The sequence below is a fragment of the Poeciliopsis prolifica genome, unplaced genomic scaffold, assembly GCF_027474105.1.
Source record: "Poeciliopsis prolifica strain line A6 unplaced genomic scaffold, Auburn_PproV2 SCAFFOLD012, whole genome shotgun sequence".
Lineage (NCBI taxonomy): Eukaryota > Metazoa > Chordata > Actinopteri > Cyprinodontiformes > Poeciliidae > Poeciliopsis > Poeciliopsis prolifica.
The window spans coordinates 2,441,150-2,466,305 of NW_026562387.1; the positions used below are offsets into that span (position 1 = coordinate 2,441,150).

Here is a 25,156-nt window from a genome sequence, read left to right on the forward strand (position 1 = left end):
GGAAGAAAACCCTCCGTCAGCAGAAGGCAATGTGTGAGAGGACGATCCAAGGGGATCCAAAGGGAAAGCTTAAGAGAGGGAGATAAATGTAGGATACACATGCCACAAAGATCCAATATCTGCCTCCTCAGTGAATTGGGTCAAATCAGAATTGTTCTAGCTAGCTTCTGTGGTAGTTAGATATCTAACTCTCTAGCTAACTGGATAGTTATCTAGCTATGTTAGCACTCTCTACACAGCATTCTTAAGATACATAAAACAGAAAGAAAACTGAAAATGAATGAATTAAAAAGCAGTACACTGATCCTGGAGGGGTTTTCTGTGAGTCTTACTGTAGAGTGTTTTCTGCTGTAAGGGAAGAAAATGCCAAATCTGGAAGCGAGAAGTACTCAGATGGAGTTATTTGGTGGAGAAATAAGGAGATGGATTTATTTAATTCAGCAGAGACATGAGGTGTAACTGAAGGAGACCCACAGAGCTCTGTTGGAAGCCGTCCGTAGCTCCTCTGAGCCCAGTTTCCAGTCTGATAATGTCTCACAGCCATGTAGGAAATTCAGCAAGTGTGTAAGGAAAGCAGCCGGCGGCCTGTGTAAGCTGAAGCTACAAACTACCCGCTCTGACCCCAACGTACTGAGAGCCACTACAACCCTGGACCTGGAAAACAAACGTCTACAACTGTGAAGCAGAGAGAGAAAACCGTCACAAAGCCTGGCAGCAGAGAGCAGCATCAGGTCTTCCAGACGTCACTGGGAGGCCATCAGTAAACGACAAGCAGCCGTTTTCCCTCCAATCACAAATCATTTCACTCAAAGAATAAAATGAAAGTGAGACAAAGAGGAAAAAGCTCCCAGTGAAACCAGCTTGCTGTAGTGAGGGACCCTCCATCAGGGGCCCGGGGCCTAACTGGGCTCCAGAACCATCCTGGTTCTCCTCCTCAGACTGAATGGAGACAACATCCATTTAGGTAACCCGACATGGCATTGGGCGATGAAGTGAGCATTATGTTCTCAGCTCAATGCTGCGGTTTGACACTGTAACACTTTGTCCAGGAGGTGGACATCAAATGTGGGAAGCATTAGCAGCTCTTCCTGCCTTGTTACACATCCAGATTACAGGACTGGTGGGAAGGATGAGGAGGAGGGAAGGTAGGCAGCCAGGGAGGAGTGGAGGCTTTCCATTCTGTCAGCCATTATTATTGCAACATGGAAGAAAAGAAAGAGAAGACCTGCAGTTCTTCTAATCTGACAGTAGACAGAAGAACTGCTGTTTGATTCTAGGAAAACATGAGATTTTGATGTGAAAACTGTAATTTGACGAAATTTAGTAATCAAAGGAGAAGAAAATATTGAGCAGATAGAAACAGAACAAAAATTCATCCATTGCTTTTACTTCTTTGACATCAGATAAACAAGAGAACAGCATGAACAGGGAAACCCAGACATCCCTCTCCTCATCTGCAGTTGGATTCATGTGAACAACGTCCAGAACCACAAGTAGAACCTCTTTCAATTTAATATTTAACGTCAGATTGATCCTGACTCTTTGTCTATTCTTGAAATAACTTTTTCTGGGGAATAAAATGACTTGAATTTTAATACCTGAAAAACAGTTTTCCAGAGGAAAAGTTGTAATTCCTTAACATTTACCTTTTTCTTCATAGATCTGATTTAAAGAGTGTGTGTGTTTCCCTTTGTTGTGCATTCACAGCAGAAATATAACACAATTCATTTCTGGCAGTAAAATATTGAAGTCATTCTCCGAGCATTTCCGGCCCAAACTCCACTGTACGAGTTCTCCAAATGTTCCTCCTACAACTGTAACAACAGACGTCTGCAGAAATGATCATGGTTCTGCACTGAAGTGAAGTTCAGGTTCTGATCTTTGTGAATGCATCCAGCATCTGTTTCCAGGAGCAGCCTACATATCTGGTCTGGTTGCTACTCTGACCTTCTGACAGAGGGAGGTTGAGCTGGGGTTAGACCAAATGATGCTTCACATCTTTAATCAGTTTCTGCGTTGGTCATCCCAGTGTTTAAACTGGGTTATATGGGAGAGGAGACTCACAGAGGATGAGGGAAATGGTCTGAACCCAACTCTTACAGGCTTACATGGTGGAATAATGTTCCAGAGCTGAGGTTGCTAAAAGTCTATTTGCGTCAGAAGCAATCTATGTTTCCCCTCCGTCTCGTCCCGCAGCTCTACGGGCTCAGAGACGTCTCATCTCAGAACCGTGCTGGTCGACCCAGAAGCTGCTGCTGGGTCAGCAAAAAGAATAAAACTCACACTGACAAAATAAGTGGCTCAGATTGTTGGAGAAACTTTAAAGCCACAGTCCACAAGGTTCACTGAAAATCACCTGTGAGCACCAATATTATTACATAAATATGATCCAAGATGGCTACAGGAAAATCAGGCCAAATCTCCATTTCAGAATAAATGGGGACGTTTATGAAACCAGTGAAGAAATCCACTTTAATCCAGGTGTTTGAACTTGATTTTGAGATATTAATGCTGAGAACGGTTCCACAATATATAAAAACAAAAAACTATCAAAAAACTCCCCAAAAAACTTCACAATACATTTGCATTGCTGATAGTTCCTCTAAAGCCACAAAAGTTCCTCCTCTGAAGTCATCAACCAGAAATAGTGATGGCTCCAGAGATCAAAACACAGAAAAGAGTCAAACATCAACTGGAACAATTAAAATATCAGTGGGTCTATTGGGTTGGGAGCAGAATCCGTGAAAGGTTTTTAATGCAGTGATCTTTTGTCTCTAAACAGCATCCAAACTTTGCTTTGAACTCCAAACCTTCCAGACTCTAGTTGTGTTTCCATCGGTCATATAACTGTACAATCTGACGTTTCGGAAATAAATCTGCTTAACGGAAATACGCCAATTTCAAAAGAAAAAAATACGTTTCATTAAAAGTTTTGGCCTCGGGTGAGGTGGTGGCGGAGGCGCTGGTGGTTTCGACAGTGTCAAAATCGGTTCATTTTACAAAACTGCAATCGAAATTCATGTTTTGCGTCAACAGGATGCTGCTGCTGGCGCAAACTAGTTGGGGGACAATGGCGCGGCACGATTTTTAATGACTTACTGTGAACAGACTCATTCACATTGACTTGATTTGCATTTTTTGATTCAATGGAAACACCGCAATTGCTGCGAAATTGCATTTTTTTTCTGACATTAGTCGTAACACTGTCAACGTTTTGCGCGCATTAGTCATAAAAAGTGAACCAGTGATAGAAGCAGGAAGAAAAAGGAAAGACCAAAACCTTCCATTGCCGCCTTTATTCCCCTTCAGTAGCATTGGAAAAACATCTGCAGCTTCTAGACTTCCAAACCTTTGAGAACGGGCCAACGTTACATCCAACCGGCTGGAAAGCCGCGCAGCAGAACCCGCCCAGAGGACGTGTTACCAGAACCTTCAGGGGGCTTTTCTACTCTCTTTTATTCACTTAAGCCTCGCTATGGGCTGAAGTCGAGAAACGCCGCTGGAGGACTGGATGTTGTTCAGGTCGTAAAGGAGACGAGGAGAGCCCTGAGGTAAGCCAGGTAACTGAGGTTACGCGGAGGACAGAGCGAGGACAAGCTGGAACAGGACAGAGGAGAAGGTGCTGAATATGTGGCAAAATATGAAGTATGATTTGAGGCTGTGTGAGGAGAAGGATCTGAGGTCACTCATCTACTGATCTTATCCTTGGTATAAAGATCAAAAGCATCAAAATACAGACAAATGTGGATACATGTTTTTGTAAAAATAAACAAAAAAACTACATACATCTGTATTCCAAAAGGATGATAAAAAGAGGATACTTCAAGAAAAAACTTCAAAGTGCTAATGAAAATATGAACTTTTGTTTTACAGGGGCCAGAACCGGAAGCTGCTCTCTGGAAAGGCCTGAAGAATCATCACAGGCGATTATTATGGAGTTTGACTAGGACCAAAGAATCAGTCATAGTCACTAAATTAAAATATCTCAGGAAGTTTGACTTAATGAAACACGTATGTAGATTAATTACATCGTGAAGGACATTTCCACTGAAAACCATAAAAAAGAATGACAATTTCCTAAATGATTAGAATATGCCTGATTAAGGTCGTTTGAATCAGAACAGAAAAAAAAACAAGAAAAATAATATTTTAAACATATAAATTAAGGATTTTTCATAACACTAAGCACATTATGGACTACCCTGAGCATCCTATTTACAAACCGTATTAAATCCTACCTTCAAATACGTCCCTAATTACACGTCTACATATTTATTCATTTAAGTAAATGTGTAGTGAGTGGAAGCTCCCTGCTTAAAGGTTATTTTAATCTGACAAACGATTCTGATCAGAACAAATATTACAAGTGACTGAATATGAGTGTGGAAAGTGGGCAGTGCCTTGAACCCAAATCCATCCAGAACCATGATCAGATATGTTCAGAGCCACAGCAAAGGCTTTACAGGAATCACCAACACATACTTCATTCATATCATGTGTGAGGTGCTTGTTGTTCTTCCTGTGGTGGCAGATTAATGAGTTCCTGAGTGGAGCTGTGGATCCAGGATACAACATCACACTTACTGGCCTTTCATGGTTCATAAGATTTCTAAGCAAGTCTGGCCTCTTTGTCCTCATTTCAAGGTTACAAATTGGTCATGTTCACACTCTTGTTATTCTAAAATATGACTTAAAGGAAAGCTGAATGTAATTTAAGGCCTTGAAATTGGGCTTCTGTCTCTTTAAGACACTCATGCTCATTCTGAAACTTCGCCTCCAGGAAGTCATCGCCACATGGCTCCTCTATTAACCCTTTCACAACTTTTTTACCAGCACTGCACTGAGAAGTAGCTCCTATATTGAGCTCAGCAGACCCGCTGTTCTAACATGTTTGCTACTTGCTGCTGGCTAGTCTGAAGGTGCCGAGTGGAGAAGTGGCGAGGGACAGCTGCTCTGTGAGACGGAAGACGGAAAACTGCGGCTCAGAGAAGCTTCAAACTCAGGATTTTACATAATGGTGTCCATTTAAAATGAAGTTATTCCATCTATATGGCAAAACATAAGTGATCACATGGTGGAATTAGGAGAAAGTACTTATTATTCAAAATGTTGACAGATCCGATGTGTTATGAAGCAATTCTCTAGTTGTTGCTGTTTTTTAATAGATTTGAAGTTGTCAGAAGTCTACTGTAATTGTCTGAGGGACAGAGTTTCACTCAACAAGCATCTGTAACTGAAAAGGGATTTTGATTAAAAGCACTTGACTGGAGAGGAGCGACACAATACGAACTCCTGCTGCTGGAATGGGACATTTTAAGCCTTACCACATTTCTAACAGGATGAGATGTGATTTGGGAGAGAGAGGATGAAAGCTTAAAGAGCAAACAATAAGGATACCAGGATAATGAGAAATATATCTTAAATACTTCCCAGAGCCTTATTATTCTGTGCAAGGCTTTCATCTGCTGCCTATCTGACCAGGACTGGTTCACATTGTCTAATGGCCTCCTGGCCTTGTACATGAGCACCATGTGATAACAGAGCAGGAAGGAGATCAGGCAGGAAACAGTCTGTCTGAGAACACTGAGATCCTGGAAGCCAACCTGGCCAGTTCAGAGAGCCATTTATCCTGACATCCAAGGAGACATTTGGGGAGCAAAAGACACCGAGTTGAAGCTGGGGTCTGAAAGGAGTATGACCCCTGTTCTCAAATGCCTGCTGCTAATTCACCACAGAAGATGACAAATGGAGGAGATGAGGGCAGCATTTAAATAGATGGAAGCGCAGAGGGAAGAGGATGTGCTGCCGGTTCGAGGACCAATCAGGTCTGAAGACACATCAGCCCCGAGCAACAATCAGACATGTTGTAAACAAAGGTCGAGCCAAACTATTTCAATGAAGCGAACATAAAGAAGAATCAACCAGATGTTATTTACAATCTGCTGATAGAAGCGTACGTTGGCTGGACTGCAGGAAATAAGATGAGCCCAAGTTGTTCCAGAGCTCTCCACTTTGTAAGCTGTCATTGATGCTTCCACTGCGCAATCTGGGAAACTATTTCACCTTTAGTGTTTCAGTGTGAAAACCCAGTCTCACTGTATGGTATGGAAAACAGCCTGAACCACAGAAGCACCGTTCAGATTTATGGATTGGACCAAAGGTGAGCAGGCTTTTTGGCCATGAAGACCAAAATTGTTCAAATGACTGTTATTTGTGAACATTTTACACAAATAACGCTCAATATGATTTTACTGAAATTAACAACAGAGTCGTTAGTACAATAAGGATCGCTAACACTTTATTTGAAGGGGTTGTCCATAACACTGGCATGACACTGTCATAAACATTGAACTTTTAATGCAAAGTTGACACTTTCAATGGACTTTTTTCGCAAATTTTATTGCTACGCAGCATTAAATTGTCATTACTTACCAAATAACACATAGGTGACCCTTTAAATTACACTTTTAATGCAATATTGCATTATTTAGTAAATGGCACTTTATGAAAACAGTCGTAAACATTCATAATGTCTGTTAATGACGGGTGTCATGTGAGTTTTATGCACATCCCTTCGAATGAAGTGTTACCAGATTGGTAAACCACAGTAGATCCAAAGTATACAAAGAGGTTTTAGAGCTGTTATTACTGTTTTCCAATTTTTTGGGATGATTTGGGGCTAATATTTTTTTGCAACAAGAATTTAACATGTGTACATTTTGTTTTTTTTTTTTGCTAAGTTCTTGCTATTTTTTATTACACATTTTTTGTTAATGTTATCATTACATTATCGTAGGCCAGATATGACTCATTCCAGCACCAGACCGGGCCGCGCCTTAGACACCCCTGGATTAGACCATGAGATGTGATCTGATCTTCAGCCAGGGAGGAAAACTGACCTCTGACTGACCTCAGATTGCTGGAAGTAGCCCTGAGTTATGAGCACAGAGTGTAACTAATACCTCAACAGTTAGACTAAAAGCATGAAATGAAAATGTAGGACGTGGATGAACCTCCACAGGGCTCTGCTTGGGAGAATAACACTACTTTCTTGTTCATTACTCTCCTCAGTTGGCCCTTGTATCTGAACGTGAAGCAAGTGACGGTTTCAGGACTTCCCAAGACTTGTTTTCAAATGGTTTCGTTCTTTACTGTGGAAATTGGGAGCATGAAAAATATGGGTAACATTTTAATGCATTAAATGAGACTCAGAGACCCTCAAGGTGAGAGATAAGTGGGTCCACATGTTTATCGGACTGTAAAGCAACCGGTCAGACAGTGGAGAGGTTGGGATGTCAGACAGAAACAGACTCGCTGTCAGAAAGCAAAGAAGGGTTTTCAGAAAGTCTGTTAGAGATCAAGGGCTGATGGCAGGAAGCTGGGGTGAAAGGCAGGAGGCGGTAATGCCAGGCTGGTCAGTCAATCTGAGAGTTAGCTGGTCTAAAACGGAGTTGATTAAGAACTGCCTTAAACAGCACTAGTGTCTCTTTAAAGGCCAGTTTCTAACTGAAGAAGGAATCAATGAAAGCAGAGAGGGGAGGGGTTATTTTCATTTTACAAATGTTCAGTGCAAACGGACCCACCCACTGCAGCTCTCGCCAACACCAATATTATTCCAGCTGATGGAGCTCCTGGACTGAAGAGGAAGAGGAAGAGACCCTCTCTTCAATCAGCACCTCTGTCCTCCATTTAGTAACTTCAGACTCTCCAAGGTTTCCTCCAATTAGCTTGTAGTTTACGGCCCTCAGGCCACTTTAAAATGGCCTAAACAGCTATTGAGAAACAATTGCTTGCTGGAGGTGTGGACTCTGTCAAAGTTTAAAATTTTACCCAATCGCTAATGTTTGCCTGTGATGTATGCAATGTGCTAATTCAACAGTGTGAAGCTTACTGGAAACCACCATCCTCCATTCTGGACGACATTTGCTGCCCGTTGCTCATGGAGCAAGAAGGAGAGTTAGAAATATCCAAACTCCTGAGAGGAAGTGAGTCACTCAACCGAACCAGTGAGGGAACAGTTGAGCAGTGTCGGCCGTTTCTGGCAGCATGGACGCCAGTGTATGGTTGAACATAAGCTGGAAATGAAAACATCTATAAATCAGTGGCTGCCGGGCTGAAGCAGAGGAAGAAGAGGCTAACGCTAAGTTTAGAGGTGGTCAGCGGGGCGCTGAGCTGAAGGTTATTTCTGAGTCCTGCTCCAGTAAAGACTCACAGACAGTGACAGGGAAGCAAGTCATCAGCTGAACATGTCTGTCTGAAGGAAGTTGTCTTAAACTGGTGAATGGATGCGCTTCCAGTACCAGCAGATATTCAATAGTTCATGAGAAGACGGATGGGGTCCGGTCAGTTTACTGAAGCTACACATAAAAACCTTCGCGTCACCAAGCTGGACAAAGAAGGGCCACATTTTTCTCTGCAACATTCAGACTGAGTGATGATCAGCAGACCAACATCTGAGGACAAGAACAGGTTTTTACTGAAGCTCCAGAATCCAGAATGGTAGCAGCACTGAACCAAGCAGATTCCTGGACGACCTTCTGGTTCTGGACCGGAGCCAAATAAAGGACTTTTATGTTGAAGACACAGAGGGATGGGATGGAAGAAACCTTGGTGGGTTTTCTGTCAGATCAAACTTAGAGAAACAAAAAACAGGCTCAGACCAAAGATAGACTTTGCTTCTGGAGCAGTCGGGTACCCGTGGATTAGGAGGAACATTTCCAAGGTTTTCTTTCCTGCCTTAGAAATGTTTGGCTATTAACAGAAAAGAAAAACTGTCTCCTCTGGGTAAAAAAAACAGCCTCTTATTCTATGCTTTTCCAGGTACCATTGAATAGAACAAGTGGTTCTGGCCGGAGACTGTTTCTTACCTCTCGGGAACCAATTTGGACCGGATCTGACCAACACAGGGATCATCTTTCGCCTCGCATTTGACATGCTACTCTGTTGCATCGTCTTGGTTTAAGCAGGCCTTCTTAGAGAGTCTCTTTGCTTTGTCTTTCCAGGATCGTATTCAAAGAGTTCCTGCACAAACACCTGCTGTTTAAGTTGCTGAAAGTCAGGGTTTAATGTAGGATGACTGAGAACAGTTTGTCCCCATCGGTGGTTTGCATCTGACTGAGAACAAAGAGGTCTTTTTCTCTTTAAGAGTAGGGAAGGTAATGAACTGGTCATGGTTAGTGGTAAACTGGGATAATTATGAGGACTGATGTTTTGTGTGAATGTGTGTTTGTTTAAAAGAGCAGGAGTATTATGTGTCTGCTCAGAGTTTACAAGAGTTTTTTTCGTTCCTCCCTGGAAAACTTCAGTCCCAAAACGGAGACCTGTTGGAGAAGACCGCTTGGACTCCGGCATCAGTTTCCCCCCGGAGAGAGCCTGCAGCTCAGTTTGGGGTTGGGTAAAAATATTGATTCATCAGTGCATTGCAGTTCATCTTCTTCCAGTTCAAATATTTCTTATTTTTATTTATTGAATTGCTATGTGTGTATGTTGTTTACAGATGGAAATTAGAATCTTGCTAAATCTACTGTATTTCCAAGAGTGTCATACATTTGTTAATATCAACATTTAAATGAAATTAATTCAATGTCAAAGTTTTTAAAATAATTATCGACTTAAAATTGAATCAATTTGTGAGGCTCATTACAATACCCAGCTCCGCACCTGTGGTTTAAAGGCCAGAAAAGACTCGGAGCAGAAAAAGACCGGTGTCTGGTTGGAGCCCGAGTGATGCGACGCCTGAGGTCTGGGGGAGGAATAGGAAATCTTTTGTCATCACAAACAAGGAATATTTGCTTTCTTTGCCAGGAAAGAAAAGCTAAAACAGACGAGAAGGTTTTGGATGTACATTAAAATACACCAGCCTTACCAGGATACGAATGATATCCTCTGGTTTCTTGTCATCCACAGGGATCCCGTTGACCTCCTTCAGTTCATCTCCAGAATGAATCAGCCCTGACATATAAAAACACCAGAATTACATCTCTATGATCATCCTGATATTGATTATTCTAATCTTCCAACTCTAGTGAGCTACTGTTTGAAAGTGCAGCGTGTTCGGAGCCTGAGGTTGTGTACAGAACGGTAGATTAATGTTTACAGTGACGGTGATCAGTGGGCCTGGAAAAGAATCATGATGTTATTGAGGACATGTGTGGAAATTTGCCTTTGGCTCGACTCTGGTAGAGCCGACACACACAGGCTGGACGGAGTGAACATACACACACACACACACACACACACACACACACACACACACACACACACACACACACACACACACACACACACACACAAATGTGAAACATGTGGACGAGCAGCAGCGCTCTGCCGTCTGTGTTCACTTTTAAAGAGTGGATTGATTCAATCTATGGCACAAACACATCATTTCTCTGAAGCACAGAGTCAGAATCTGTCACACCTCCAACCGCTGACAGACAAACGTGGAAAGAACAAGAGCAAGAAGAAGAAGAGAAGATGGAGCTGACCGCTTCTGTCTGCTGCTCCTCCTCTCATGATCCGGGCCACAATGATGGCTCCTGTTCCATCGTCACGTCTTATTGTTGCTCCCTGCAGAGGAAACAGAGAGGCTGCAAACATCAGTCACATCAAAATGAGTTTTTCTGCAAATGTTAAACAAGAACTGGTTTAGAGCATCATGTTGTGGGGCTATTTTCTTACAGGAGGGACTGGGGCATTGGACTAAAGACATTGTGTGGAAATATTGAAGCAACATCTCAAGACATGATTAAGGAACACTTGGAACACTTCCAAGTTGACAATGATGTATCATCTCCAGAGAATGTTTTGATTTCTGACTCAAAAAGGTTTCTTTCCCTCATACAGCTAAAGAGCTTTTTCACTCTTCCTGCCTCGTTCGTACAGCAACAAATTACTGCATCTTTCACTTATTCCAACATATTATTAGAATAAGTAATTCTGGCCACTATCATAAACCATAAAAAAACTTCTGGTTTATAGCATATTAGCGACACCATGAGTGTGTCATCCTGGTTGTTTTCATCAGGTCTGAAACCATCATTCAGACCTGATGGTTTTCCACTCAGATAAGGATTTCCTCAAGGCATTTGGGATCTGTGAAAAGAAAACAATGGAAGACATGAGACAGACAGCTGGAGGACCTGCTGACCTCATAGAATAGTTATAGTGATTAGAGACCCAAGAGAGATCTCAGGAGGTGAGAAACAAGTGCAGTCAGTAGTAGTAGGAGACACCATAAGTCAGGCTGAATCTTCTGCTTAAAGTATCTTTCTGTGATGCAGCCGTCCCTCACAGACAGAGAGATGATTCAGATGGGAGACGGACAGTAGCGTAGCATGAGGAGTCTGGAGTAAAACCCAGGAGAGTATTACCACATTTGCTCATTACATTTGCAGAGTTTTTCTTGAACGTAGTTTCTTTCCTGCTGGACGAGCGCCAGTGGTGTGATGGATATTTTTATTGTCTCCCTGGAGGCTCCTGCACGCTGGTGGCTAACGGCTAATAGCTAACTAAACAAATAAGCAGCAGCCTTGAACTCTTGAGTCATGACTGTCACAAGGCTCTCCACAAATTCCACAGACACTCTCTAAAACACACATATACGACTGACTGACTGTCCCCACATATGGTGTTATTGTTAAAGGCTATGGATAGAAAACTGTGACTCAATGGCCATGCTGGGTCACACTTCTCCACAGTCTGTCAGTCCCACCTTGAGGCCAGTCTGAATCCCTGGAAGCAGAACTGAGGCAGCTGGAATAAACCTAGGAAATTTCCCAGGCTCCTGAACTCAGCGTAACCTTCTCTGTGCTGCGATACCCTCTGGGTGCTATCATCAGCAACCAGCCATGCGTGGCCACTAACGAGGAATGCCAAACAAATCCATCAACAGGCCTGGCTACAACATGCAGAGTGTAATGTGTGGAGAGCAGGTAAAGACTCTCAAGCCTTGCATGGTTCTGATAGTGAGGCTTACACTGAGCTCTCATCACCTAATGGCTCATGGAAACCATTTCCTAACCGGTGCTTGGAAACAGCACCAAAGGTCAGCATGGAAACGTCTATGTCTGTTCGAGCAACATGTATGTTTGACTGACAATATGTGTATGTGTGTTTTTGGTGCATTCAAGCATGTCAGGGTGTGTTTGGACTAGAAGTGAAGCCAGAAGCCCTCTGAGTCTGATCACTTAGCCACTTAACCATCAAGTCTCCAACTTGACAAGAGCAATTTTATAAGTCTACAACAGAAACTGAAAATTTGGGAAAAATGTTCTCTGACATTTCCCCCTGAAAACAAGGCTGAAGCAAAGCCTTGTAGCCGTGCTCAGCTGGAGGAAATCAGAGACAAACCTTCTGAAACCTTATGTATCGGTTTCGCTGTTTGCATCTGTTCACGCCGCAGTAAACATATCCGGGTCAGTCTGTAGTCTGTAGCTGTGCTTCCATCAGCCTTGAAATTCCACTACTTGACATTTTGGAAATAAATTCAGTGATTGGAAAAACTTGTTTTTCAATGTGAAGTGTTTGTATGTTGATCACGTGACTCGAAACAGAAAAAGGTTTCCATTGCGTAAATAAATAGAGGTTACTACTGCTGGAAACCACGAAGAAGACCACAGAAAGTTGAAGTAAAAACAAAGACGGAGTAAGAGGATGATGGCTTGGCATATTTTATAATGACTTTTCACATAAACAAACTTATTCACATGTGATTTTAATTGTATTACTTTCTCAATAAAAAAAGTGAAAGTTTTGCATACGTTTACAATGGAAACACACCTGAATATGAAACAAGGTGGAGTGATGGTCATCCAACGATTAAAAGGATGAAGATGAGCTGAGTATTTTATTACTTGTTGCGTTAGGTTGTTGTGGACCGAATGCAAAGGGCTTCTGGAAAATCAAGCAGTTCTGACAAGGTCAGAGCGCCCCCTGGGTGATAGATGTCTGATACTCCCTCTGATTGGCTGAAGGGAGGCCTGGCGAGTCATCTGGGCTGCTTCTGAGTGCCTTTAGAATCACCGACAAACACTAGAACCTCTGCAGCTCAGCCACAGCCTCAACTAAAACCACTTTACTGTTCTTGACCTGCCAGAGAAAACAAACAAATCTCCATTTTAAACTCACAGCCGCGTGGCCGGAAACAACCACTCCAAGCATCGGCCATGAACCCAACCGAACACCGGAGCATCTGACAAACATCGTTCGCCTCTCGATTGAGAGTGACAAGGAAAAACAAATAGGAGGCAGAGAGACGCACATTTAGACCTGATGTCAAATAAAGCACAAGTGGAACGATGACAATCTCTCCTGCTGAGCTCTAAACACTGATGTAGAGGAAACACAAGATGGTGACCTTCACAGCAGACCTTAAATACCAGGAGGAACCAAGTACAAAGTGGAAACATGGACATAAAAGTACAATTACCTGCAATCATATCTGCTGTTGGACTGTTTGTTAAACCTTTGTTATGGTACGTAAAGTTCTCTCTTGAGTTTTTGGGTGATGTAACAGAGCGCCCCTGTTGGGAGACCCTTTTCACAGCAGCAGTGACCAATGACAGCTTCTCATGCTATTCTAGTCTTTTCCCTGTCAGCCTCCGGACCGGTTCTGGTTTCCTTTTTGTTTCCTTAACCCCCATCTGGACCTTCCCTTCATCATTAACAAGTCAACTGAAGACTTGTTGTGATAATTATGAGGAGCAGGAGCGATTCCAGGAGAAGCTGCCATCTGATTCACCACAGACGACTCTTTGACAGGAAGGTGCACCTTCATTTATCTTCCTCCTCTGAACCTTCACACCTTAATGTTAGAACTGGTCTTTACCCAGATCTTATGACAACACTTAGCAGCCCACCTCAGTGCTTCAGACAGGTGGGGGTGTTTGGGTTTGTGAATTTCATCAAGCGTGTGTCTCTGTCTCCATGCTGCTGCCATGACTCAGTGTGTGAAGAGCTCAGAGATTTGTGCAAGATGAGTGGAAATGCCATCTCTCTGCTAGAAGCTGGACAGAGCCACAGGTTTTCTCTGGATGTCTGTGTGAGAGCTGGATGAGCTCATATAAAGAGACTGTTGTGTCACAGAAATAGGTCCATCTCTGCCCTGGCATTGTTTCAGGCTTTCCCCTTGGTTATCCTGTGTAAAAAAAAACACCATTTTCACATGTCTCTTCTCATTCAGACTGAGCTAGAAGCAGTGCTGGTGAAGAGAACATGGCCTGACAGGCAACAAAAGCCTCATTCATCAAGCTGCTGCTTAGAACACAAGGTGGAAATGTGCAACAGCATCGAGATGTGAGACCAGGATCACAGATGATGAGAGAAGGATTTATCTTAGACCGCTGTCAGATCAGGATCTGGGGATACCTGGCCGGAACAACCACTGGAAGCTGTGAATGTTTCTAACTTCGCTGCTCTGCAGGCTGCAGGGTGAAGATCTGTGGAGAGACCTAGACCGGGATTGTTCAAGTCTAGTCCTTGAAGTTCGGTGTCCTGCAATCTGCAAACAATGAGGTCAATAGCAGGACTCTGGAGAACTTAAATACACTGAGGAGGTAATTCAGCTATTTGATTCACACGTTTTGGACCAGCGATGCATCTCAATGTTGCAGGATACCAGTCCTCAAAGACTGGATTTGAAGACCCCTGACCAGGACATGACAGTCAACATCAGCAGAGCTCTCCATCTTCTTCTGTGGTATCCTCACCCCTACAGACACTGTGAGCAATCCATCAAGTGGAAGATATGTTGCTTTTAAAGCTCGTGGGTCGGTCTGTAAAACACTAACATGTGTGCCGTCTGCTTGAGTCTCATTAGTTGCTTCATTTATTTCCAGTCTGAGTCATTCCTTTTCTTTCAACAATCAGATGAAAACAGACAACAAAGAATTCTCCTTTTCAAAACATGGACATCCATCAGGTTTCTTCCTGGACAATGTTTCAATCAGGATCTTCTCTCAAGATCAGCAGACAAACTGGGAGGCCACTTCGTTTCTAAGGCTTCCTTTGTCTCCACATCAGCCCACACTGAGCTCAGAATAATGAGGGTGGCTTTTAGGATGAAGGGATGAAGACGATGACTGAGACTAGAGCAGATCTCCAGATGAACTGGAACCAGAGCAGCTCTGATCCGACTGTCCTGAAAGTGTCAGCGATGCAAAACCGTGGAAAACCATGGAGTGCCAGCAGTTCATTCCCATCACTGTCATTCATGGAAAACCAAAGTGGACAGATCCCAGCTCTGAACCGTCTCATCAACATGATCAAGTCATTATTAAACACAGAGAATCCACAGACATCCATCCTGCAGCTGGAACTCAGACAGTAATAATGTTCAACATGTCGTCTGCGTTCATAGATGCAGTCGCTGCTCCGGCTCTGAACGTCTTCCAGTTGTGGTCCCATAATGAGAAGTCCAGCTGATCCGCTGGTTCCCAGTGGCTGATGGCCTGAAGCTGCACGGATTGATTGGTGATAGCTGATGCCAGGCAGGACGATGCGTCTGCTGGATGCCAGTTGGATGCCACCGAACCTCCAGTCTCCTGTTTCCACAGACTGGTAGCCAGCGACTCTCAGCTATAATAGGAAAACCCAACATGTTTGTTCAACAAACAGGTCAGACAGACATTAATGCTGTCATATTCCTGGCTGCTAAGGATGTTGAACAACTTCAGATGTTGATCTGATCTGATGAAGGAAGAGATGGACTGAGTTCATTTTACACCAAAAATGTGATATTTTGTTGCAAAACAAACATTATAGTTCAGCTGCAGCCGCTGGTTTGATCAGATCCATCATCTCAGAAAAATGAAATGCAAAATGAGCAGAATGATTAAAGGTTAAACTGAACCAGAGGAAGATGGCGTGTCAGTGGGAGGATGACTGAAGATGAACTGAGCAGGAAGTGAATGAAGCAACAGGAGCCTCCACCGACCGAGTGGCTTTGACACAGCAGACAGTCATGTAGAGAAGAAGGCGGACGCAGCGGGGCACACACAGCCAGAAGCTCCAAGTCTGCTTTCTCCATCCGAGTCCCAGAACTTCCAGTGGATCCAGATGAGAGAAACAGAGTCGACCACAGCAGCTTGTTGGCCTCTGATGTTCTCACGTCGTAGCCCTAGTGACCCTGAGCAGCTGTGGGGACCCATCTGGAGGCGTCTTCTTTGGCTCAGGGATGAACTGCATGACTTTCGGTCTCGACAGGTTATGAAAAGACGAGGTGTTCCTACTAACAACCGGTTTTGTTTTACGACCTGGTAGGGTTCTCTTTTCTTATCCCGTTGCTTGAAAACACATTTGTTTAAATGTTCTTAGGGTAAATTTAGAAAAAAAAACTAGTTTCTTCATAAAAAGTGTTGGCACTAAGATGAGGGGATTTTTTTTGCCCATATTGAAATAGATTTATTTCGCAAGACTGCAGTAGAAACACCTTTTTCGCGTCACACGAGTCACATGATCAAGAACCAGATGCTACTGCTGGCAAAAATCACAAAGACAAGAAATGATAGGAAGATGATGATTTCTTTTTGTTTCCTTATCCTTTCTCTGCTTTTCTCTTCCTGGTTAAAGTCACTTCTTCAGAGAAACGTGCTGCTAGCTGTGCTGCTAATTCACCGTCATTCTGTGTTCCTGTCGCTCCTCTGTACTGAGCAGCTCTCTGATAGCAGACGGCGCCTCTGTGAACAAGTTTTGCTAAACGCTGGACAATGACCGAAAAGAGAGATGTAACTTCCATCGTGAATACAGTAAAATGGCGATACTTCTGGTGGACCCCGGAAGAAAGACCCATAATTGTTTCCACATCGAGCCTCCCAGGAATAGAGAGTTCTGGCAAGACGATCTGCTGAACAGTTCTACTTGCGCTCTTCTCTTAAACTATTCTTCAAATAATAGTTAATGGACGTTAAGAGTCGTTTTCACAGTAAGTCTCCCATGAGCCTGAAAATTGAGCTGGTATTGCTGTTGCATAGCAACATAGCATACATCAAAATATTCCACTGATGGACTCTGATGATGTCAAAGTGTTATGATGTCACAAGGGACAGATGCCTCAAATATCTGAATCAAACTCGCAGAGCTCAAGTAGAAGCGTGGACGTCGGTTTTCCCATATTGGATTTAACTTTGCGTTTTTTCGTAGCTTTTCTGATACATCGGTTGGACAGTCAAAATGTCGGCATTTGAAACGGATTCGTTGACACAGTCTCAGATTAAACAGATGACTAGAGATGAATTGGTTGTCTTGGTTATGGATTGGTTACAAAGGTTTAGAGACAAATCAGCATTACTGATTAAGGAGAACAACCTGCAGGAGGATTTGGAAAAAGCTAATCAACAAATTGAGCTTCTAAATGAGAAAATTGCGTCACTCACCAAAGAGCTGAACTGCTCTATCGAGCAAAACAAATACCTGGAAGGTCAGCAAATCCCAAAATTAAAAAACGAGGTAGAGAACCGGCGTTCCCACAAGAGTAAGTTGATAGCTGAGGTAAAACAGTACCAAATTAAAGTCAAAGAGCTTCAAAGCGCTTTACAAAACATTGAGAGGGACTCAAAACAGCAGATAGATAAGATTTTTTGGGAAAAAAGGGAAGTGATGTCTCAAGTCACAGCACACAAAGTGAAGATTGAAAAGCAAAAAAGTGAAATGAAGAAACTTGAGTTTGAGCTGTCCCGAAAGATTGACGAAATCGGCGTGAAGAACAACGCGATCGCGAAAGAAAAAGAGAAGTCCAAACTTCTTGAGGCCAAGATAAAAGCTCTGGAAAAGCAGTTGAAAGAGGCAGAGAAGGAAAATTACATTCTTGAGAAGAAACTTAAAAAAACTCCAAAGGAAGAAGCCATAGAAAAAACTAAGACAGAGTTTAAAGCAAAGCTGGATCTAACTTCAAGTGTATTAACTGAGGAAAAACAACGAAACAAGACATTAATAGAATCTCTGAAGAAAAAAGATGTTGAGGTGACTAATCTCTTGAAGGAACAGTCGAAGAAGCACTCACTGCATGTCCTAGCTTTGACAAAAAGTTTTGAACCCGTCTCATATGATTGGAAAGAGCTCAGGAAAGAAAATACATCCTTAAATTCTCAGGTAAAGGCACTCACTGAAAGCAGGGAGAGGGATCGAGTTCTCATTAAAGACATCACCGAACAAGTGTTTAAGTTCAGATCGTTGTACATCAGTGAGAAGATACAACACGAGAATTTGAAGGAATCCATAAATTTCAATCCGGCTCAGGTAGAAGACAATATCGATGTGGAAGAACCTACAGTCGAAACTCAAACCAACGATAAACAAGTCAAATTTCTACCCCCCATTGACAAACCAACCCTCCAGCCGCCCAAAATAAAGCCAATTTGTAATCGAAGAATTTTGTTTATGAGTGAAGGCAAATTAAAGCCAGAGTTAAAAGTAGACAACCTCACAACAAAAGAAAAGTCAAAACAACGTAAGGCATTGGCCACTAGCACAAAGAAGAAGTCTGATAAGCCATCATTTACATCGACAGTTAGAAAACATTTTTCCAGGTAAACTGAGCAGTCAACCTGGGGCGGAGAGCCACAGTAGATGAGAACGGTAAAGTTTCCTCATTAGAGGTTAAAGGCAAAAATATATCACGAGGTGCGTTTGTGAGGCATATACACCTGGAGGGTGGGCTGCAACCCATGGAGTCCAGCCGAAGAAGAGACGTGATTCCCTCTTCACACGGGCTCACCACCTGTGGGAGAGAAGAAGGGGTGGGGTGCAGTGTCAAAGGATGGCAGCTGAAGGTGGGAACCTTGGTGATCTGATCCTGAGCTACAGAAGCTCCCTGTACAGCTGGTGTCAGAGTCTGGTCCTCATTGCCAGCACTAACTCAGGCTCGTTTCCAGTGAGAGTTGGACTCCGCCACTGCTGCTCTTTGTCACTAATTCTATTCAATACTTTTATTGACAGAATTTTTAGACACAGCCAAGGTGTTGAGGGGATCCGATTTGGTGGTCTGAGGATCGCATCTCTGCTTTTTGTAGAAGATGCGATCCTACTGCCTACATCAGGTCGTGATCTACAGCTTTCACTGGAGTGATTCGCAGCCGAGTGCGAAGTGGCCGGGATGAGGATCGGTGCCTCCAAATCTGAGGTCATGTTCTTGAACTGGAAACTCTGGTTAGGATGCCTCCTGGATGCCTCCCTGGAGAGGTGTTTCAGGCACGTCCCAGCAGGAGAAACCCAAGGGCAAGACCCAGGACACGATGGAGTGACTATGTTTCTCAGCTGGTATGGGAGCTCCTGGACCAAGTGGCTGGGGAGAGGGAATCTGGGCCTCCTTACTTATAGGCTGCTGTTCCTGCGACCTGAAGTGGATGGAGAAGCAAAAAAAGATGGATGGATGGACCGTTCCAATAATTAACTAATGACGTCTGCTTAGACTTTTATTTATTTTTGCAGTTCGGTCATAACCGTAGTTTACTGTTTTAATCGTATCAAATTTAGATAAACTCATTAATAACTTTAAATAGGATGCATAGTTTTTCTCCGGGTGCTCCGGTTTTTCCTACCATTTAGAAGGAAAAATCCTAATGGTAGCCTAACAAAGCGATTGGGCTAATTGGTGTCTTTTAAATTTACCCTTGTCTCTCGTTCACCAACTGTTGGACAGTCTTTAAATGGACACACTCTTTAAACTAAATACATAGGTTTTTTTCCAGGTGCTCCGGTTTTCCCTACCATTCGGAAGGAAAAATCCTAATGGTAGCCTAAAGAAGTGATTGGGCTAATTGGTGTCTTTTAAATGTACCTTTGTCTCCCGTTCACCAACTGTTGCACACAATCTTTAAACTAAATACATAGGTTTTCTCTGGGTGCTCCAGTTTTTTCTACCGTAGGGAAAAAAGTCATTAGGAGTGGAAATAAAACAGGGACAACTCCTTTATTTACCTTTAGGCTGAAGAAGCTGATCTGGAGTGACGTGAAGGCTGCAAACTTTGCTATGCAGCGTTAGCTTTAACTGGTAGCAATGTCTACTTAATTCAGGATCATTTGAAAACCCATGAAAAATTAAAAGCCCATAATATTAGGAATACAATAACGTTCATAGTATTGCTTTATTTGCGTCTGAAATACGACTTTGTCTTTTCTGGCTGTCATGGTAACTCGAAGTGGAAACAAGAAAGCCGCATTGTGGTTGTGAGGATGTGATGTCAACGCCGTACGCGCAAAGAGCCCATTGCTTTATGTGGTGGTAGACTTCCAGGTATTTATACTAAGTCACATATGTATTCATGGGTGGCTACAAGGTGGACCAGCAGCTGCGCTCAAGTTCCCGCAAATTGGGATATAGAAAGGAAAGATGCGCAGCCACGTGCGCAAGGCTTTATATATACAAATTTTTTCGTGCACCGCACTTTTCTAAATTCTTACGTACGCCCAGCTTTAGTGTGAATACTGAGCAATCTTTTATACATGAAGCCCCTGATTTTTACTTTTGTTAAATTTACCACCTCTACGTTTCTTGTGCAAATAAGCAGTGTTCAAAAGAGCTTATGCTTTATAAACAATAATTAATTTGGTGTCAAGAGATGAGTATTTTCTTTCTCGTAACAAACTGCCCCATACTCAGACTTTAGGTTTTGTGTTGAATGTCTGTTTTATAATATATTTACCACCAATGACAAAAAAGAAAAATAAAACTTACAACTTTCAGAAAAAAACATAACTTCAAAATTCTTGTTGAGTAGAACTTATGGGGAAATCTAGAATGCTAAATAATATTACAACAAAGCTTGGTCTTATTGGTGCTTGGAGAAATATCAACCCCAAGAAAAGAAACTGCACATTTTACTCGTTTCAGATACTGGGGAATGAATGTATTAATCATTTCTAATAAAAATACTGTCAAAAAAAATAAAATAAAAAAATAAAAAATCAAGGAGTCACCTAAGGAATACTTTGAAATGATTATTTCATCAATAATATGGGAAGGAGGAGAAGCAGTGATTAAAGAGGGAAAATGATAGAAATATCATTCAGAATGAAAGAACAAAGGGAGTTGGAAAATAAGATCAAATAATTGGAAAGGGAACATAAACTAGGATAAAAACATAATGGGTGAGCTTAAAAAGCCAAAAGATAAATAAGACAAAACAATAACTGTCAAAGCAGAAGGTTCTCTACGCTTCACAAATCAAAGGAATTATGAAATGGGCAATAGGCATTTCAACTTAGGAAAGCCCAAATAAATAGGCATGTCTCCAAAATAAAAGACGTGCCTTTTATTTTGGAGACTTCTTCTCATCTCGCCTCAATGAGATGTCCCGGAACATTCTTTGCTAGAAATCTCTAACGAAACTGCTTGTGTAACTGAAGAAACTTAAACCCCTTTTTCCTTGTTGTGATAATAAAAGGCAGCTGGGAGGTGAGAGCCAGTGGAGTTGATCCCAGTTGTTTGATTCCGGTTCTCCGTGTCTGGTTTCTCTCTTCCCCGCTTCTGCAGAAACGTATTGTGTCTCTGGTTGACTCCTTGCAGGTTGTAAACTAAAATAGACCCAACACTGCCCTTTACAACAAAGATGGTTTCAAAATTACTTGATTAAGGAAACAATATTTGGTCAAGAATAAAAGGGAAATTTAATGTTCCTATGTCAAAAATTATAAATAAAAAAAAATTGCTAAGATTGTACAGAGAGTTAATGGAGACTGTGCATAAGTTGATGTTACTTATGTACGCCTCATTATACATTCACAGACACGAAGGTCAGTTATATTTCATGACTGACATTAACTTTAGTATTGCTTTATTTGCACCTGAAATACGACTTTATCTTTTCTAGCTGTCATGGTAAGTCAAAGCGGAAATACATCACATCGCTCATGCGGATGTGACGTCAACGCCGTCTGTGCAAAGAGCCCATTGTAAGTTAAGTAGTATTTCAAAAGAGCAGAAGAAGTCTTGGTTTTTGAAAAATAAAAATTAACATCTTGGTTAATTTTAGCATATACGCTCATACACTAATTTTAAGGTATTGAATGGAATAAGTTCATGTTACTCAACATGCTATTGTGCAGACCGACTGGACCCGATCAGTCCTAACACACACTACATATGATCGGTTACGATTATTGCAAGCGACAATCTTAGAACGTTGGCCATTCAAAGATTGTCAATATTGGGGCAAAAAAGTGTGTAGTGTGAACTGGGCTTAAGGGAGGAGTGAACTATTGCATCGGATGTGCCCGTCTTCTCTATCTAAACCTAATTATTATTGAAGGACAATATAGTATACAGACTTCATAATCTGCACTATACAACATTTATTTCCACTTTGTGTTTAAGCTGTAGTTTTTATTCAAGTGCATTTTTTGTTAATGGAGACTGAGAATCAATTTTAAGTTTTGTTTTTGATTGTTATATTTTGTTTACCAGTGCCAGTGTTAAATGTTCTTTTGAACATGCATCTATTTTGGATTTTTATGTCAATGGATTATTATGGTAATGATGTAATAATCCAAAATCAGTTTAAAATGATCTTCAAACAATATTATCATTTATCGCAATAATTTCTGAGACAATTAAAAGCTCAGCAAAATTTGTTATCGTGACAGGCATAACAACTACTGCAAACTAATCAAAAAGTTTAATTTTAGAAATCAGATTTGACACATCAATTGGAAATTACTGCAACAGGTGGGATTTTTTTTATTTAAAGTTCAGACAAATATTCATTAAATTTGATAAGAAAAAAAGTAATGAGGGGGAAAAGAAAGGATTTTGGCACAAGAAATTGACAATCCAATTCAGATCAAACATCTTTAATAAATCTCCAGTCTAGATTAAATGACATGTTTTTGCTTAGAGCTTCTGGAGTCTTGACTTCGCTGAACTCCTACAGCAGCTGTACCACTGAAGGAGCTCATTCACTGACTCCACCCCCAGAATCACAGATTCCCGCCAAAGGAGACGAAGCAAGCCAAGTCATTTCAGGACAATTTACTTTCCCCATGTCTGAGTTGTTCACTGCGCTTGGTAAGTAAATTTTTTCTGAGATTATTTATAGCTATTTCTTTGAGTTGAGTTCAACCTGTACGACACGTTCGCCACATGGCTCGGCGTTAGCATACTTAGCTTAGCATGCCGAATGTTTGCGGAGTAGAAGTGTTGGGGAATAAAATTGAGCCGGTAAACATTCAGCAAAAATTTTTGGCCTTTTAGGAGTATGATTTTTTTTTCATGATGTTGAATGTTTACATAAATATTAGACAGATTTTTTTTCTTTGAAAAACTGTATAAAGGGCTTTTTCATGTTGAAAGTATTATTTCTGCTGTTGTGTCTTCTTATATACATTTTGCAGCATGTTTTAATGCCTTTCTCTATATATACTAGTACCAATGTGGTTACAGATAAATCGCCAGTCATCAGCGTCAACCTCCTGAATGTAAATGTATTTTTACTACTAATAATATATTTGTCTTTTTACCTTCCCAGGCTGGCTGCAAAGTCAGCTGGCTTTGTTATCAGAAGACATAAAATGATGTCTCAAATCACAACATGCAAAGTGAAGAAACTTGAGTTGAGCTGTCCCGAAAGATCGACAAAATCAGCATGAAGAATAATGAGATTATAAGAGAAAAAGAAGTCCAGATTTCTTGAGAATAAGGTAAAAGCTCTGGAAAAGCAGTTGAAAGAGGCAGAGAAGGAAAATAAAGTTCTTAAGAAACTCCCAAAAACTCCAATGGAGGAAGCAATAGAGAAAACTAAGCAAGAGGGTGGACAGGCAGCAGCTGGGTGGTGGTCCTGGAGGTATCTGGGGGCAAAGCCTAGAGGAGTAGCGAGGATCAGGTAATTGGTCTGGACCTGGAGTGGTCTGCATCTTTGATAAAGGAATAGATGGAAGAGGAGTCAGAAACAAGTTAAACACTGTAAAGGCAGCACTGAGAGCTCTGTTGAAGTACAACCATCTGGCATCTGCCTCAGAGAAACCGTTCCTGTTTAAGGTCCTTGCTGATTGGCGATGATGAGCACCAGCTGGATCCCATCGAAGTACAATGTTAAAAATAACTTAAACAAGACCTCATATAGTTAAAAAACTGATTTTATGTATTCAAGTTTCAAATATTACATTTGAGTTTGCATGGATGTAAAATTACTGCTCAGTTTAAAAATTACAATACTTAAATCAGTATTTAAGTACTTAAATACTTAAGTATTTAAATACTGAAAGGCAACAAGCAAAGAATAAAAACAAATTTTGATATTGACTCTCAATTTCATCCACAAAACATTTTTGTTATCATATAAACAAAACATTTAAGTGATGTTGCCCGTCCTTGAACACAAAGCTGATCCCTCTTCATCCTGACACCAACTCACACACATCCTCATTCATCGGTCATGTTCTGCAAATAAACACAAAATCAATAAACTGTGTGCATATTCTAGTATACATAAGTCTTGGTTTAGGATTCATTCTATTTCTATTCAGTTTGTTCGTGCTTACTGATGTTTTCTGGCTAGGTGTCTGGCACCGTACTCCCCTGGTCAGTTCATCAATGCCTGCGCGCCCAAGTAAAGTTCACTGTTTTTATGACAGTGGTCATCACATTATGCAACTCCAGAACTTTTCCACACAGCAGTTCCTGTTGGATAATGCAATGATACATGATCGGTGGCGTCTTATTGTTGCTTTTTTGGATTTTTTACTTCATTAGTCCAACCATGCCTGTTTTTCCTCCACACATTGCAGGTGCACCGTCTGTATTTATTTTGTACTAATGATAACTTGTTGTGTCATATAACGTTCATATTAAACTGTTACCCTTTTGTTTCTTTCTATTAATGTAATCGCTGAGTCCGAATCAGTCAAGATACTGTATAAGAAATATATATGCTTATAAGACTTGGCAGTTTCTACAATTAAGTTTTTTACATATATAATTAAAAAGTCTCTCAGGAAGCTGGAATGTGAGCTGGTATTGCTGTTGCATAGCAACATAGCATACATCAAAATATTCCACTGATGGACTCTGATGATGTCAAAGTGTTATGATGTCACAAGGGACAGATGCCGCAAATATCTGAATCAAACTCGCAGAGCTCAAGTAGAAGCGTGGACGTTGGTTTTCCCATATTGGATTTAACTTTGCGTTTTTTCGTAGCTTTTCTGATACATCGGTTGGACAGTCAAA

General features: G+C 41.5%; 1 long non-coding RNA gene across 1 annotated transcript; it reads right to left on the reverse strand.

Moving 5' to 3' along the window:
• Window positions 1-9,673: 9,673 nt before the first annotated feature.
• Window positions 9,674-12,930, reverse strand: LOC129364966 (uncharacterized). Its single transcript, XR_008606490.1, has 4 exons — window positions 12,778-12,930; window positions 10,485-10,566; window positions 9,866-9,951; window positions 9,674-9,742 (listed from the first exon to the last, which is right to left on the reverse strand). It is a non-coding gene; the product is annotated as an uncharacterized LOC129364966 (long non-coding RNA).
• Window positions 12,931-25,156: the final 12,226 nt, after the last annotated feature.